The sequence below is a fragment of the Chenopodium album genome, chromosome 1, assembly GCF_948465745.1.
Source record: "Chenopodium album chromosome 1, dcCheAlbu1.1, whole genome shotgun sequence".
Taxonomy (NCBI): domain Eukaryota; kingdom Viridiplantae; phylum Streptophyta; class Magnoliopsida; order Caryophyllales; family Amaranthaceae; genus Chenopodium; species Chenopodium album.
This window is the reverse complement of record NC_137834.1, coordinates 42,853,303-42,864,735: the sequence shown is the minus strand read 5'-3', so window position 1 is coordinate 42,864,735 and position 11,433 is coordinate 42,853,303.

Sequence of the window (11,433 nt, the reverse complement as noted above, 5' to 3'; positions counted from 1 at the left end):
TTTTCATCCACAATCATCTACAATCTACCAACTCTCATCAAGATTCTCTTGATTACTCTCTCTCTCTCTTTTCTAAACTAGATTTTTCACAAATACAAAATTTCGCATTCATTAGACTTAGAAACACCTAGCCATATTCGAAGTTGCCTTCGCCCTAGACGTGAAAGGTTTAATTTCTGAGGGTTTGGTCCCAAATCTCTCTTTCAATTATTTAATTTAATTGTTGTTTGATTATTATTTTCCTTGAAGTTACTAACGTGTGTATTTTGTTATTATAAAGAGGTACGAGGCATCAAAGTAAGTACTTTAATTGTTTTATTGATGTTATGATATAGAGTTCATGCTTAGGTTGTTATTTTAATTCCTAGTATCATGTCTAGGGTAACTTTAATACTAAGTATGATTGTTATGATGCCTTCTATTTTCTTTCCTAATATTCATGTTAGTATCATGTTAGCGTTAAAGCTTTGATTTTTATTGTTTAGTGACATGCTAGGGTTTGTTATTAATCTTGTTAGTATCATGCCTAGGATCTTGCTATTATTATGCTTTAACATGATTATATTAATTATGATTATAATTGTTATAATGAATATGTTGATTTATTATGTTGTTTGATGATATATTTATTGTTATTGCTTGATCACGCATTTTATGCATGTTTAAATTGAATTTGTACTTGTAGATAATTAATAATCTTGTTTAGGGTTAATTTGATTATAATTCAAGTGATCACCAATAATAGATTTATTTGTGCATTAATATTCAACCAACATAGATAAACAGGTTTAGGGTTAATCCTATTGAGTGCATGTTAGTCAAAAGCGCACATGAATACGATCAGAATAAAGTAGAGGCCTATTATTAGGGCAGGTTCAATCTCTTTTAGGTTGGATTTGTACCTTCATCCCCGAACCCTATTTGGTTCAAGACCTTATGGAGTTAACGATCTCTTGGATCGTTAAGGGGTGTAACCTTCAACTCGTGAACGGTTTACAAGTTCCTAAAACTTGTTGGCGACTCTTTTGCTCTATCTTCTTTCCCTTTGGACGCCTCCGTACTTTAGTGTATGATCACAGTGGGGTTCAAGCAAGGGATTAATGCTTGAAATATTCCCTACAACGTCTAATGTCTTGGGGTTAGCAAGACCCGATCGATAAACCCAAGTAATTGAGTTCAAAGGCTTTCTCAAAATGTGATACCTTTTCCAACTCTTGAGTTCAAAGGTTTTCGCTACAAGTGATCCCTTTTCCAACTCTTACTCAAGCAAGTAATCCCAAGCCATACCTTGGCTATTCATAAGGAAAACTTCCTTGTGAATTCCACTCATCTTTCAATGTGGGACTTTTTCACAAAATATCCCACATGGAAAGATTGATGAATTCAACCCTTAGTTAAATAAACCAAGGAACAAGTAACAAGTGTCACATGGTTAGGTGAGGACCACTTCCTCACGTGGTCCCCAAGGAAACTCACATGCATTGTGAGCTAACCATGTGTCACCCAACCTTAAGCCCCAAGTTGGGTTTGGTTGGGCCACTTTCTTTTGGCCCGTGTCCATGACCCGTCACCCGGGTCCACGGCCCCCTTGCCACATGCGCTGCCACCATCGCGTGCTGCCAACGTGGCACACTGCCACATGGCGCACTACCACATGGCACGCTGCCACTTGGTGGCTGCCAACGTGGCTACCACGTGTGCTGCACATGGCTTGCTGATATGTGTGATGCCCGCGTGGCACACTCCTATTTGGCGCACTTCCCTTATTTTTACGTGGCTAGGTTTTTTACTTTACTTGAAGCATTTTCCCGTCTTGCCAATTCCTAAATTTTGGCTCGACATTTGAGATTCTCCGACGCTCGGTTTCGACGCTCCATGATTGAATTTTCGACGTTTAAATATAAATTACTCGGTCGACTAATTAATTCCTTCCAAATTAATTCATCGCTTCGGCTCGTTAGTTGCTTGGGTGTGACCCGAAGGGTTCAGTCAAGATTAAGTTGTAATATTAATTATGCATTAATATTACTGATCGGAAGCGGCCTCCACTCAGGCATTCTGATCACTTGATTTTACTGAATATATTAGCTTTCTAATAAGTCTGAACCCACTATCAGAATAATACACTTGTTCGAAGGACACTATTCCTTTCAATCTCCCACTTGTCCTTCCGGACAAGTGTGCTAGTAGTGTATAGCCCTTTTCCTATGTCGCTTAATGCCTCTACATGAGCTATAAGGTAAGATTTATTTGTTATCCTTATTACGTCTAGAAGTGTTTCTCGATTCCGAGTCCGACTATCAATAAACAAATGATTTCTAAAATCCATCTGAGCACGACCATGCATTTTTACAGTCTCGCTCTACGAGAGGCCTTGTAAACAATAAAGAAATCTTCCCTATTTTAGTAGGGGAACATTTCCAGTCTTGTAATGTAGCTTCTCTTACTAAGAGGACCTAGCCGCCCGAGTGATGCCGTTATAATCCCCTATTACAGCAGACGTTTGACAATCATCAAAACGGACTAGTGCTCAAACAAGAAAGCCCACAATACACATGGTCGTAGAAAAAGGTTCCGATAGCAATAATGAGAAGTATACTTATGACGATTTTTAATCTCTTAAAGTATTCTCATAGGTCGATCTAGTATGGTTCTAAACGAATACCTGTGCAAATGATTCATGACGATCATGTCCTTGTAGCACAAGAAACGATGCTATAAATCAAACTACACACTAATCTTAAATGGTCATTAATCGTCCATCGTTTAAATGACCTTGATTAGGGATAATTTTCGATTATAATATTCAATGTTCACTTAATAGGTGTTTCCTTACCAAGACTGGTCTTGATACCCTATTTTGAATATTCCAAGAATCGAATGGACTTATTATTTAATTCTAAACCACAATTAAATAGCAAACGGAGTGATAAAAATTGCATGAAATTTTAAATTACTCCAAAACCTGAATGGTTCATCTTATGATAAATGGTTTTTCCAAATGTTTTAAGAGTATCACTCTTTATAAAACATCTATAGAAATTACACCCATATCTAATATCCTTGATTTCTTTCATGCAATTGTGAATGTTGTCGTTCACTTATTGCATGGGTTTAGTTATAACTACTTTACTAATCTTAGCATCTTCATTACTGATTACTTTCATAATAAGATGATAAAATTTGAGAGTGTCACAGATTATATGTGATTTAGGATTTATTGTCCAAGTGATGGCACCCACTCATTTTCATGATTGAGATCTTCAACTTGACAACCTACAATCATTAACGTTCAACAAAGAACTTTCCACATAACATCTTCTTTATTATCGCCTTTAAGGTAACAACATTCTCAACATATATTTTAATAGACTTCCAGATGATGCTTTGCTTGGGTTTCACATCAAACGACTCACAGTGATTTAGGATACCCTAATCACTTGTTATCATGGAAATTTACTTTAAATTCCCGCACATTACACATGGATGTACATCCATGTTGCCATTTTCAAGCCACGACTCATTGTTAGCTCGTGCTTATAAACGGCTTCCTTGTTTAGGATCTAATCCTTGTTAAGGCTTGTGCTTGCAACATCGATTGTCAAATTGTATTTGTTTCCACAAGTCAAGAACTCATCCTGTTACTTATCCAAGTACTTTAAATGTTCTTGGCCATAATCTAACAATCTATTTCATCGATTCAGGTTGATTGGTACTACATACATACTTCACATGCTCTAAGAAAGTAAGTCGTGTGACGATTCCATATCACGTACATGATGGATTAAGTTGCAGAGTAATTCTCAATCTTCACTACTAGAATTTCCGTGTATTTTCGACGCTTTTAAGGCCTATTTCAGACGCAAAAAAGCGTCGAATTTTTTTTCTCGACGCTTTTATAAAGTGTATAAAAACGTGATTCGAGAAATTTGTAGGACACTGAAAAGCGTCGAAAATCTCGACGCTTATTTGCGACTAAATTTTTATACTAAGCGTCCAAATTTGGATTTTTCGCGCAACTTCTTAAAGTTCGCGACGCTTTTTCATGTCTATGATTATAAAGTTGTCGACGCTTTTTACTGTCCTTAACTCCCATATATTTTATCGACTTGTATATATTTTCAAAGTTAGCGACGCTATTTAGCGACCATGTCATTAAAAAATGTTTTACGAAATGCTTCGATAATTTCTTATATAATATTAGGGAAGGTAGTTGAAGACATTTATTAATATCATTGTGCTACAAAAAATTCCAAAACCATAAAGTAATTTTTTTTAAAATCTCATTTTATTGTATATAAATTAATTAGTATCTTCCCTAAAACTCAAATATTCATACAAGAGCAAAACTAGCTAGCACAACAATGTTTCTAAGAAATTAGTTATAATATTACAACAAATTTTTTTTATGGGAACTATTTAGTTTTTGATTTATATTTCTTCACAAAAAATCTTCAATCAATCTCCAATTTAGTTGCTCCTTAATTAACTTGCAAAGGAGTCGTAAAGCAAAGTTTAAGACTATGACCAATAACTCATTTTTTTCCTTGAAGTCATGGCACACCCTCTAATGTTTCTGGACTCTTGGGCAGGAATTATTGTTTTACTGTGGCTTGGGGAGACAGACAGCAACAGTAGCAGTAGCGACAGCAAGGTAAAGCGACGACAGCATGGTCAACATCCTGCAGCAACAATAGATTGGCTCACTAAAAGACTTGCTTCAAATGTATAATCGAAAAGGCATGGTCTAAGGTATGATCAGGCTCACTATAATACTTTGTTGATAATCGTTTCTAAAGAAGACATACGGTTGTCAGTAACACCCAAAATTTATGAAATTCCCAAACAAGAGTTGGGTGCACCTCCTGTCCAGATATTACATAGAACAAAATCACAAATTTCATGTAATAGTATTCCCCAACAAGAGTTGGGTGCACCTCCTGCCCAAAACCACATCGCCACAATAAGACCCCATTTGTTTGGTATATATATATATATATATATATATATATATATATATATATATATATATATATATATATATATCCAACAATGTAAAATGGTATAGTATTCAAATTCCACCTTAATACTAGACCAAGATGGTGGGAACTCTAACATAACAAGGGATAGAGTAAAATATAATAAAATAAAATTATTCCCCTTAAGTTTAGTTACTTCTAAGGGAAATATTTTGTGGTAGGTGTGAATTAGAAACCCAAAGTAATATTGTTCATTCTTCAAAAAGGAACAGAACAAATATAGAAGGATAAAAAAAAATACCTCTGAAAGAGACATCAAAGTCAAATACAATGCAATGGACTGCGTTCTCCCACAAGTGAAATAAGATACAAGAGAAGAAGATAATGGCAGAAGAAGATTGATTGGTTGTATTGATATAGCCGAAAGGCTTGAGAGTACACTACAACTATGGCTACACTTAACTATTACAACTTTCTGAATGCCTTCCTATTTCCCCTCCTCTAGCTATTTAACTAACTCCTTACACTACACATGTGACTAGCCTTAATTACTAACATCTACTACTTTGTCTTCTTGCCTTGATGCCAAAATAAAGCTCCTGAAAAGCGATTCTGTTTCTGATAATTTGTCTCCTGCTGTCAATTGTTGTTGTTCTTGTCTGGTGGGTTGCTTGAGTCCTTTTGTTGTTGCTGCTTCCTTCTGTAGTAAGTGTGCATAATAGGTGGCCTTGATTGGTTCATTACATTACTCCCCCCCCCCCCCCCAAAGAACCACCTTGTCCTCAAGGTGGAAGTCGGGAAAACGGTTAAGGATCGAAGTAGCTTCCTCCCACGTGGCCTCAAAGTCAGGCAAGCCTTGCCACTTCACTAGTACTTCTTGCAAAATTGACTTACCTTGCACCAGCCTGCTGTCAAGGATTCTCTCTGGCACGACCACCAATTCTAGCTCCGGGGTGATTTGATCAGGGATGGTAGGGGAATTCGGTTTGCTGCCAATTGCTCTCTTGAGTTGAGATACGTGGAACACGGGGTGGAGGCGGCAATGGTCAGGTAAACTCAGCTTATACGCCACCTTGCCCACCCGTTGAATAACCTCAAACGGCCCATAGAAACGAGCTGCGAGTTTCTCAAATGGTCTCTTGGCTAAAGAGCGTTGCCTATACGGTTGGAGCTTGAGGTACACCAAATCCCCCACTTCAAATTGCTCCTCCCGTCGCTTTAAGTCTGCGTTCTTCTTCATGATGTACTGGGCACGCACTAAGTTCAGCTTTAATTCATCTAACATAATGTCCCTCTCGTGCAACAATTCATCCAATGACTCGACGTGAGTAAACCCCGTACCCACCTTAATTAATTTGGGAGGATCCCTGCCATATAACACTCGGAAAGGTGACATTTGAGTGGAAGAGTGAACCGATGTATTATATGAGAACTCAACCAGGGTAGCCATTTCGCCCATGCCTTAGGCTGCTCACCAGCGAAGCATCTAAGGTATGATTCCAAGCCCTTGTTGACCACCTCCGTTTGACCGTCACTTTGAGGATGGTACGATGTGCTACGCCGCAAATCAGTCCCCTGTAGCCTAAACAACTCCCTCCAAAAGCTACTCAAGAAGACTCTATCCCTATCCGAGACAATGCTTCCCGGAAAACCATGTAAGCGCACTACCTCTTTAACAAAGGTTTTCGCCACTGTAACCGCTGAGAAAGGGTGCCTTAAACCCACAAAATGGGCGTATTTCGACAACCGGTCAACCACCACCAATATGGTGTCAATTACTTTGGATCGTGGAAGACCCTCAATAAAATCCATTGTGATGTCGTCCCACACTTTCTCCGGGATGGGTAACGGTTGCAGCAATCCCGCCGGGCTCCGCTGCGAGTGTTTGTTTCGCTGGCAAACATCACAGGCCCGAATATACTCGGCAACATCTCTTCGCATACCCTGCCAAAACCACTCCCCTGCTACCCGCAAGTAAGTCCTCGTTTCTCCATCATGCCCCCCAACCACTGAGTCGTGGTAAGCCGCCAATAGGGTGGACTTGACGCTCGAATTTCGAGATATGACCACTCGCCCTTTGTACACCAGCTGCTCCCCTTCCAAGGTGAAGCCAGGTGGCGCTCTCCCTTCTCGAACGGACTCCCTAATTGATTGCAATTCCGCATCCCCTTCATTCTCCTTTTTGAGAACCTCCCAATAAACTCCTTGGGTGATGGCTGTTAGTTCTGACTCATCTTCCCCTCTCCTTGACAGTGCATCCGCAACTCGGTTTGCCGATCCGGGTTTGTATTGTAATTCAAAATCGAAGCCGATCAATTTGCGGATCCACTTTTGATATTCCATGGCTACCTCGTGTTGTTGTGTAATGTGCCTCAAGCTCTGTTAATCACTCCTCACCACAAATCGACGCCCCAATAAGTAGTGGCGCCACTTTTGCACTGCCAAACAAACCGCCATCAATTCTTTCTCGTACACTGACTTTGCTCGGCCACCCGGACCCAAAACCTTGCTAAAAAATGCAATTAGCCGATTATCTTGCATTAACACTGCCCCGAGTCCATATCCGGACGCGTCTGTTTCGACCACAAAATCTTTGTGAAAATCGGGCATGGCCAAAACAGGAGCCACTACCATTGCTGATTTGAGCTTCTCGAATGCCTCTGTAGCTTCCAAAGACCACTTAAAGTTGTCTTTCTTCAACTGATCTGTTAATGGGTGGGCTATGTGTGCATAATGGGCTATGAATTTCCTATAGTAACTTGTCAGGCCCAAAAAGCCCCTAAGTTCTCTCAATGTTTTTGGAATGGGCCAACTGATCATAGACCTCACTTTCTCCTGATCCACAGCCACTCCATTTTTTGAGATTATATGGCCTAAATAGGCCACTTCCTCTTTACCAAACTCACTTTTTTTTTTGTTTGCAAATAAAACATGCTCCTTCAACGTAGCCAACACTAGGTGTAAATGCTTAACATGATCATCCTCACTAGAACTATAGACAAGAATATCATCAAAAAACACAAGTACAAATTTTCTCAAGAAGGGACGGAATACCTCATTCATTAAGGATTGGAAGGTCGCCGGCGCATTTGTGAGTCCGAATGGCATCACCAAGAATTCGTAGTGACCCTCATGAGTACGAAACGCGGTCTTATGCGTATCTTTGGGTTTCACCAAAATTTGGTGATAACCGGCTTTGAGGTCAAGCTTGGAAAACACACATGCCCCATGTAGTTCATCAAGTAGCTCATCCATCACCGGAATGGGATATTTATCCGGTACGGTTTCTTTGTTGAGGGCCCTATAATCTACACAAAACCTCCAAGAGCCGTCTTTCTTCTTTACTAAGAGGATCGGGCTTGAAAAAGGGCTAGTTGAGGGTTTGATAATTCCGGCCGTCAACATCTCACCAATTAGTTTCTCTATTTCATCTTTTTGAAATTGCGGGTATCGATACGGCCTCACACTAACCGGATCACTCCCCTCTTTGAGGAAAATGGCATGCTCTCGGCCCCTACTAGGAGGTAGCCCCTTAGGACTTTCAAAAACCTCCGCGAACTCTTCAATTTCTCCCTTCAAAAATTCCGGAATGGCCACCCCTTTCTCCTCCTCCATTCGGCCAAACTCAACTAAGATGCCTCCTTTTTCCTTTCACAAGCTTCTAATCATTGCCTTTAAGGTGATCCCGGTTCGAGAAAGAGACGGATCACCCTTAATGCTTGCCTTCTTTCCACCCACCGTGAAACTCATTTCTTCAGTTTTCCAATTTGTGAGCACCTCCCCTAGCTTCTCGAGCCATTGAACCCCAAGAATCAAATCGGAATTTCCAAGTTGTAGAGGGAGGAAGTCCTCAACAACTACTACTCCGTCTAACTCAAGTTCCACTCCCATACAAGTCCCTTGGCCCTTCACTGTTTCACCATTCCCAAGAGATACTGTTTCACCATTCCCAAGAGATACTCCAAAAGTTCCACTTCCCACTATCGGTATGCCCAAGTGTTCGACCATGTGCAACGATATGAAATTGTGGGTTGCCCCCGGGTCGATCATCACAACCACCCTCTCACCCTTAATCCTTCCGTTTAATTTCATGGTTCTAGGATTGGTTATTCCGGCCAACGAGTTCAAGGATACCGCTGCCGGGGTCTCCTCGGTTTCCAATGGTTGGGGAGCCTCTAAGGACGCGAACTCATGGTCATTCTCTTCCTCCTCGCACCCCTCTTCATCTACCAACAACACACTAAACTCTTTGGCTCGACACACATGGTTGAAATCCCACTTCCCATCACACTTGAAGCACAAACCCCTTGCTTTCTTGTCTTGTATTTCACGCTCTGTCAACCTTCAAACTCCTCCATTGAAGCGGGAATAACTGGGTGTTATTCTGTTTTGTGATGAAACAGAGTTGTTCACTGACCCACCTGAACTTTGGGCCCCCTTGCTTGCTTGTACACTAGGCTGTAACACAAATGATTGGGCCGGCCCACTTCCCCGAAGAAGAGTGTTGGCAGGACTCTTGTTAAAGTAAGAATATGGGTTGGGTTTGGTGAAAGCCCCACCCAATTTCTTAAGCCCATGGATCCGGTTCCTTTCTTCAATCCGTGTTGCAAGGTCCATGGCCTGTTCCAGTGTGAACGGGTTCAACATTCGCAACTCCGCCCTTATATCCTCCTTCAACCGATTAACAAACTGCCCCTTCATCAGACTTTCAGGTACATCGGAAAGCGGTGCGGCCTTCTCGATAAACTCCCTCCGATACTCCGCCACCGTGGTGGTGTGTTCAACGGCCAGCCATTGCTCATGGAGCGACCCCGCGTTCGTTGGCCGAAACTGAGTGAGGAGGCGTTGCTTCAGATCCTCCCACCCTCGCAGCGGCCTCCGGCGATTCTCCCACTGGTACAACCTCAAAACGTCACTCTCCATAGACACCATCGCGGCTTGAAGCTGCTCCTGTTCCGTTAACTGGTAGAATTGGAAGTATTGCTTTGTCCTCATCAACCACCCGTCGGGGTCGTGGCCGGAGAAGAGAGGCATATCCAATTTTCGAAATTTCCAGTTCCCCCGACCTCCGAAACTCTCACCGCTTTCAAACCCTCGGAACGGCTGGAGTGGTGGCTCCCTGTTATACCCTCCACCGTTCTCCGCCTCAAACGGCCGCCGTGGAATGCCACCTCCGGCACCGGTGTCTTCTGCTTGTCACGGATGGCCTCCACCGCTCCGCGGATTTCCTGGAAAAACTTGTCCTGGTCGCATCTCACCAAAGCTACTTGTTGGGTGTTGTCCTCCCTGAACCGGTTGAACCGCCCTTCAAGCCGCTGTGCCGCAGCGTCCTGTTGTTTGGAAAATTGCTCAGCAAGGGTCTTTTGGAGATTCTCCATGCTTTCCGTGATGGTTTTGGTCAGAATGGCTTGGATGGAGTCTTCTCCTCCACCCACCTTTGACACCACGTCCATCATGTGCCCCTCCAAGGCTTCAATACCTTGGGTGTTGGTTCCCGACGCCGGAGCCATACCTGCTTTGATACCAAATGCAACGTACTGCATTCTCCCACAAGTGAAATAAGATACAAGAGAAGAAGATAATGGCAGAAGACGATTGATTGGTTGTATTGATATAGCCGAAAGGCTTGAGAGTACACTACAACTATGGCTACACTTAACTATTACAACTTTTTGAATGCCTTCCTATTTCCCCTCCTCTAGCTATTTAACTAACTCCTTACACTACACATGTGACTAGCCTTAATTACTAACATCTACTACTTTGTCTTCTTGCCTTGATGCCAAAATAAAGCTCCTGAAAAGCGATTCTGTTTCTGATAATTTGTCTCTTGCTGTCAATTGTTGTTGTTCTTGTCTGGTGGGTTGCTTGAGTCCTTTTGTTGTTGTTGCTTCCTTCTGTAGTAAGTGTGCATAATAGGTGGCCTTGATTGGTTCATTACATACAAGTTATCATTAAATTACAATTACCTTGTTGTCCATATGCAAGGGACAAACTGCATAACGACATCACTAATTAGAAACAGGTCAACGTTACCAAAGTGACCATAAGAGGCTATATAAATCATTCAACAAGAATTTATCTGTATCAAAAGATCCAAAATGCAGTTTATCTAGTCACCAAGCTAAAATTTATAGTCTAAACATTAACATTGACCTTTCGACCACAGCTATTGGTCAACATAACACAACTAAGTTAATAATTAACGGCATGTAATTCACGTTAATATTACCCTCAACAGGCATCACTAATAAGACATGAGTTTCAGTTTGCAAGTACCTAAAATACAATCATATATGTCTCTATAGTGACATAGGGAAGAGCAAAATCAAAAACGATATTTGTTTGCTACTCTAAATTGGCACATGAAAAGAAATAAAGCTCTAAACTAATACATCAACAAATTCAAAAAGTTGTTAGTTTTATGGATTCATACCAATTCAATTAATAGTAT